This window comes from Nycticebus coucang, chromosome 17, assembly GCF_027406575.1.
Source record: "Nycticebus coucang isolate mNycCou1 chromosome 17, mNycCou1.pri, whole genome shotgun sequence".
NCBI lineage: Eukaryota > Metazoa > Chordata > Mammalia > Primates > Lorisidae > Nycticebus > Nycticebus coucang.
In genome coordinates, this window is record NC_069796.1 from 68,304,863 (window position 1) to 68,312,608 (window position 7,746).

The window sequence follows — 7,746 nt, forward strand, 5'->3', positions numbered from 1 at the left end:
TAAATTTATGTGTTATTAAGGCCTTTCCTACTAAAAGATTATATAAAAATAAGTTTTGCTCTCTATTTTGTACTTTTCTGATTTAATTTTTTTGTTTGTTTGTTTCAATCTTTGATCCACCTGGAGTATATTTTTGAGTGAAGATTAAGATATAGATCCATTTTATTTCTTTTTCTGGATTAGGCTATTTTGAAAATACTTAACACCATGTTAGAAATCTTAATTGAGATTTGAAACAAAAAAGAATTTCCTCAAGAATAACTTAATCACACACTTGAGATAAACTATTAACTGGATTTACTAAACCGTTAAATTAAACATTTCAACTAATTACCAAGATACTATTCAATTGTGAGATTTGCTCTGGCCACCAGGCCTTCCTCACAGGGGGAGGGAGTGGGAATGTTCTCTTTGGTGAGGTCATTTTCAGGACTGTTGTTTGAATCATCCTTTTTCTCTTTTTTCCCTGTTTCCTTCCCTTTTTCCTTCCATCCCTCCCTACCTGCCTTCTTTCTTTCTTCCTGTTCCATAAATCTGGTAAATCCTTAAAGACCAATTCTAACAGTTTATTGGGATGCTGTTCCTTTCTGCACATATTTTCATGAACTTGCCTTTTTAACTTTAACTCTGAATTACTTCTGGGTCTTTCACTTTTCGGTATTTAACTATATTCTCCAGTACACTGTTTCTTTCTCTCTTTTTTTTTTCCTTCAGTTTTGGCCAGATAACAACTTTGCATCATGCTTTTCCGTTGCTGCTTTTTCAGAAAACCTAGATCCTCTTCTGCTTTCTGGGCTTTTCTTACTCTATGTTTAATTCTCTAAAGAACAAAAGAACAATTCATTTCTCAGTAAAATTTTCTGGGCCATTTCTTCTAGGCAAAAACAAACAAAGCAAAAAAAAAAGAAAAGAAAAGAAAAATAAACAAACAAAAAAAAATCCCTGCAAATATTTAAGTTTTTTTGTTTTGTTTGGAGCTTTGTTTTACTGAGTAATTTGTCATTGTTTATTTTTATATTTCTAACTCTCCTTCCCTGATCATATATAGTTAAATTGATTTTGCAACCATGGAAAACACTAGAATATTTTTGGTTAAAAGTGTTATCATATCAGTGTTTTTGGTGTTAATCATCTGTGTTTCCATTTTCTCATTCAATTCTATGCCAAATAGTTTAAGTAATTTATGCTATTTCTTTAGATTTTACTTTTTAAAAATTTTTCAGAAAATAAATATAACCGTTAAGTCTAGGGATTATTATTTCTGCTTCTTTCCAGCCTCCTGCTCACTTATGCTTGGGCTGTGTCCCCTGTAATAGTTCTTTTTATAACAACTCTTTAAATCATACTGTTCAAATGTGTGGCCCTTACTTCAGGACACATGTGCATTTTCTAAGTTTTCTTACCAGACGTCCAACTACACCATTCTCTATCTGTCCCTTTCATTGTGATTAGGCTGGAGAAATTTTTCCCCTGCAATCACTATTAATTATGGTGGTAATTAATCAAAGTATGAAACTTATTGTTAGAAGTCATTTCCGTATTTCCTTTCAGTTGTTTTATTTCATAGACATCTATAGAAATATTATGAGAAATAAATAAATAAACAGGGAGAATAAGTGCCTTCCAAGTGTCAAGTAAATGATGCTTGGATCAATGGAATTGGTTTGTCTCCATCAGAAAAATGAGTGAGCTTGACCAGCTCTGTAGTTTTTAATTACCTATCAGGGTCTCAGTGTTTACCATCAGGGCCCTGTGGTCAGGCATGCAGGCAGCGTGCTGTAGAGCAGGGTCAGTGCACGCTAGAGAAATCCTGCATTTGTTTAGGTATTCAGGAAGATTTGGCAGATGATCACATTAAATGATTTTATACGGAAGTCAGCACGTGACACAAGTCTCCAAATGATAAAATACAATAATTTGCACACGAACTTTATGGCCACCCTGTAGTTGTGGGAGAAATATCTTCTTCAAATATACTCAAAAGTTCCAAATGAACCAACAAAAATTCCTGCTCAGCCTCGGAATGTGAAGGAAAAAACCAAGAGGGCCTTTATTATCTATTTCCACTAAATTCTGCTATCATTTTGTATGTGTAGAAGTTTCTTGTAAAATAAATTCAAACAAAGTGTTCTGTTGACCAAAACAGAAAAAAGGAAAAGGAAAGAGAAATACTTTTCAAAGTCCTAGACTATAACCTTTAATGCCATTTCTAGTTCTAGAATTCTTCAATTACATGATTCAGTGCTAATAAATAAATCATATATATGTGATATATATAGCCAGCATTTTAATTTAACAACTTAGGAGAATTGCTACAGGACCTTGTTTCCTTCAGGCAGTAAGTCTCCAATAAGCCCTAACTTATTTTAGGAGAGGAGATAATAGGAGACTAGAGATGTGAGATTTTAGGTTTTCTAAAATGTTGATTTTGCCATATATATGTATTTATCTTCATTCTTTTAATATGCTCACCCTCCCACTAAAATACAGGGTGTCCTAAAGGTCACCCACTAAGTCACCATATGTAGGAAAATGGGAAACCATATCTAAATGTACTTTTATTAACAAAATATTTATTATAGAATGTTATAGCCACATGCAGAGAATATTTTGTAAATTTTGTGTAAAAATTTATAATGAATACTTTATAAATAAAGGTACATTTAGCTATAGTTTTCCATGTTCCATATGTATGGTGACTTTATGGGCAAACTTTGGGACAACCTATATAGCCCTTTTCAATGAAAATTTAGATTTTTGTTGTATTCTAAGTGTAAATTAGTGTTTAAGTGATATTAGCCTATTTATGTGTTAGCTCAACACCCTGTGGCCTTATCGTGTTTGAATAAAGATGCACCATTTCATAGTTAAAGGAAAACAAATATATTGCTGTACTTGTTTTCAAAACATTCTACTAAGTATTGTTTCTAATTGTCAAACCATCATATAATATAGACTAATGCACTTTTTTATAATGGCATCAAAATTTCTTTTAATTATCAATTTGAAGTTGAGTCTTATGACCAAGAAAAACACCCTGACAAATTCTGAAACAAGTAAAAATTTGTTGAAATATATTGGAAACAATTTCAATAAAATCACTAAGAAACAAAATGAAATAATAATTAGTATTTTTAGAGAAATAGAATGAAAGCGCTTCATCCACAGAGGTGAGAGTCTGCATTCGTGTAATGTTTCTAAGTAAATTTGGAAGTACTTATCAAGATGCCTATAAATGTTTACTTATGAAATTTTATCTCCAAGAAGTGTTTATAGATTAGAACAGCATTTTTCAACCTTTTTATCTCATGGCGCACTTGAACATGCAGTTAAACTTCCATGGTACACTTAATTATATTGATCAAAAAAAATGTAAAAAAGAATACACTTATTGTGCTTTGAACTTTTTTCAAAAAAGTTTAATTAATGATCTTTAACATTTTTTGTGGTGCACCAAATATTCTCTCATGGCAAACTATTTAAATCACCGGATTATAACATATATTCATATACATATATGACATTCATTATATTAAGAAAAAAATAATTTAATGTTAGGAGAACAGATAACATAGGGAATATATGAAAATTATGTAACAGTTATTAAAATGTTATTCCAAGAATATGTAAAGATATGAACAATGCTCATTTATAGCAAAAAAAATAGGCATTATAATATATATGTTTAATATGACTATGATTTTTAAGATTTCCATGCTAGTAGCTTTAAATCAAAGAAAAACATATTCAACAAAATCAAAGAAAAACATATTCAACAAAAACATATTCAAAAGTTAAGGCTCCTAGATTGAATATTCATATGAAAAATCTAGGTTTCTGTTACATTGAATAAATTATCATTTAGGCTTGCATGTATTATTTAGTCATTCATGGAACATTTCTGCTTATATAGCTAGATCTGCTGTTTATCTCTTGATTACTAAGCCTGCAAGTCTGGCAATTACAACCAGATAGATGCGTGTTCATTGGTTACAGCATGAGCAACAATGAACTATGGTCTTTCCCAGACATGGAGAAAAAGCAAAGCACCTGTTTCCTTTCATGCATGGCACAGCCTTAGTTTTTTGTTTTTTATTTATTATTATTATTTTTTTTTTTTTTTTTAGAGACTAGAATCTCACATCGTTGCCCTCAGCACAGTGCCATGGCAGAACAGCTCACAGCAACCTTCAGCTGCTGGGCTTAGGCGATTCTCTTGCCTCAGCCCCCTGAGAAGATGGGACTACAGGCGCCTACCACAAGGCCCTGCTATTTTTTTGTTGCCGTTTGGCCGGGGCTGTATATGGGGCCGGTGCCCCACTCACTGAGCCACAGGCGCTACCCTCATGCACTGCACAGATTACTTCTTTCTCTTCTTTTTTTCCTTTTTCTCCTTTTCTCCCTCTTCTCCCTACTTTTTATTCTTTGGTTTTCTTCTTCCCTTCCTCTTTAAACCTTGGAGCTTGACTGAGACTGCATTAACACTAATAACAAATTTTATCCATCTGTTCAACTCTCTCTAGTCCATTCCTAATCTTCACAGGAATTTCTGGAACCCTGAAGTGTGGTCTCAGTCCCACGAGCTCTTGAGTTGAAGAATGGAACTTCAACTCAATGCAGTCTTTTACCTCTACTCTGTCAGGTGTGATTGTCTCTTTGTTCTGGACAATACATCGTCATAATACTACATTCCTGGGACTAGAAAGCCCAGCATCATTATCCAGTCTTTGTATCTACCAACTCTAGTCTCCTACTTGGCTCCTGTGCTTCTAATTGCATCCCACATTTCCCCATCCTTTATTTTCCAGTAAGCAGTCATGATGGTTTCTTTTTACCGTAAAACCATACTATGACATCCTTCTGCTCCCTCAAACACACTAGTGACTTCCTTCACAGTTGCAAAAGCATACAATATTCTCAATTTGTCCCAGAGTAAGGATGCCTTGATGTGGCCCTGCCTACATCTCTGGCATGTAAATCCACCAGGCTTTTCCTCACTGGGCCCAGCTGCTCTGGCTTGCCTCCATTCCTGAGCAAGTCAAACAGGCTTCCACATCAGGGACTTTGCACTTGGTCTTCTTTCTGTTTGAAATGTTCTGACTCTATGGATTTTTGTGGTTCATTTCCCCTCTTCACTTGGGACTTGATTAAAATTAAGCAATTCCAAAAATTCTTTCCTTGATCAGTCTACCCCAAACTGCCTTTGTCACTCTCTGTCCCCCTAATCTCAGATACTTTCAGAACTAACCACTACATAAATTGTTTGTTTATTCATTTATATAATTGCTTTTTTTTTTTATTATGCTCCACTAAAACGTCAGCTTCAAGAAGGTCATGATTGTGTGTGTGTGTGTGTGTGTTTCATTAGTTCAGTGACTGGTATGTTGGTAGATGGTGACTGAGAAAATACTCTTTGAAAAGAACAATGTACTTGCTTCTCCATTCTTAGGATGTCTTACTAAGACGCAAGTCTCCATCTTACGTCTCAGAAGATGTAAAGTTTCCTTCTGTTTTAGTGGCTGAATTTTATTCCATGATATAAATATACCTCAGCTTATTAATCCATTCCTGGGTTGGTGGGAATTTAGGCTGTTTCCACAGTTTGGCAATTGTAAATTGAGCTGCGATAAACAGTCTAGAGCAAATGTCCTTATGATAAAATGATTTTTTTTCTTCTGGGTAGATGCCCAGTAATGGGATTACAGGATCAAATGGGAGGTCTAATTTGTGTTCTTTGAGGATACTCTACCCTTCCTTGCAAGATGGTTGCCTTAGTTTGCAGTATCACCAGCAGTATAAAAGTGTTCCCCTCTCTCTACATCCACACCAGCCTCTGAAGCTTTGAGACTTTGTGATGTGGTCAGTTCTCACTGGGGTTAGGTGATTATCTCAGGGAAGTTTTGATTTGCATTTCTCTAATGATTAGGGATGATGAGAATTTTTTCCAATGTTTGTTAGCCATTAATTTGTCTTCTTTAGAGAAGGTTCTATTTATGTCTCTTGCCCATTGACATGGGATAGTTGGGTCTTTTTTTGTTGATGAATTTGACTTCTCTGTAGATCCTAGTTTACAAGCTTTTGTCCAATTAATAATATGCAAATATCTTTTCCCATTCTGAAGGTTGTCTGTTTGCTTTGGTAGTGTTTCCTTAGCTGTACAGAAGCTTTTCAGTTTAATTGAGTCCCATTTGTTTTTTGTTGTTGTTGTAATGGCCATGGAACTCTTCTTCATAAAATATTTCCCCAGGCTGATGTCTTTCAGTGTTTTCCCCATAATTTCTTTGAGGATTTTTATTGTTTCATGCCTTAGATTTAAATCTTTTATCCATCTTGAGTCAATTTTTGTAAGTGGTGAGAGTTGTGGGTCTAATTTCAGTCTATTCTAATATAAAGGCCATAAATGAGCTAATACAAGGGGGGAGTAAAGGAATGAGCAAATAGGGAAAGGGGAGAAGGGAGGAGGACAGGGCATCACAGTGTATGGCACACCTCATGGGGATGTGACACAATTATAAGAGGACTTTATCTAACAAGTGCAATCAGTGTAATCTAATTCTTGTACCCTCAATGAATCCCAAATAATAAAAAGAAAAAAATACAAAGGACCAACAAAGCAAAAAGTTTGTTCTTTGAAAGATGAACAAAATCCATACATCTCTAACTAGATTAACCAGAAATAGAAAAGAAAGGACCCAAATAAACTCAATCAGAAATGAAAAAGGGTGATATTACAAATGCCATAGAAATACAATATCCATGAATACTATGAAAATCTCTCTGCATATAAACTAGAAAATGTAGAAGAAATGGATAAATTCCTGGAAACACACAAACTCCAAAGACTCACTTAGGAAGAAATAGAAATCCTGAGCAGACCAATAATAAGCAGCAAAATTGAAGCACTAATAAAAATCTCTCAATAAAAAGAAGTACCACGCCAGGTGAGGTGGCTCACACTTGTAATCCCAGCACTCTGGGAAGCCAAGTCAGGAAGATTCCTTGAATTCAGGAGTTTGAGACAAGCCTGAGCAAGAGCCAAACCCTATCTCTACAAAAAAAAAAAAGGTAAGTAAAGAAAAGAAAAAGAAAAAAAAGAGCAGTGTTTCTCAATCTTGATGATATCGATATTTTGGGCTGGATGACAGTTTTTAAGGGAAGTTATTCTATACAATGTAGAATATTTAGAATCAGCCCTAGATATTTTGCCAGTGACACTCCACTCAATACAAACAAAATAATCTTCTAATATTGACAAATATTTCTGGGGAGCAAAATCACTTCCCAGATGAGAAAGGCTGAAGCAAAAGAATAGATTGGGTATTAGGCAGTTTTCCTTTTTTTTTTTTTTTTTTAAATCATAGCTGTGTACATTAATGCGATCATGGGGTACCATACACTGGTTTTATAGACCATTTGACATATTTTCATCACACTGGTTAACATAGCCTTCCTGGCATTTTCTTAGTTATTGTGTTAAGACATTTATAGTCTACATTTACTAAGTTTCACATGTACCCTTGTAAGATGCACCGTAGGTGTAATCCCACCATTCACCCTCCGTCCCCCCATCCTTCCCCCTCCCTCCCCTCCCTCTCTCTCTTCCGCATATTCTTAGGTTATAACTAGGTTATAGCTTTCATATGAAAGCCATAAATTAGTTTCATAATAGTTCTGAGTACATTGGTGTTTGGAGAACACTTAGAGATCTAAAAATGGATCTACCATTCAATCTTATAATTCTTCTAC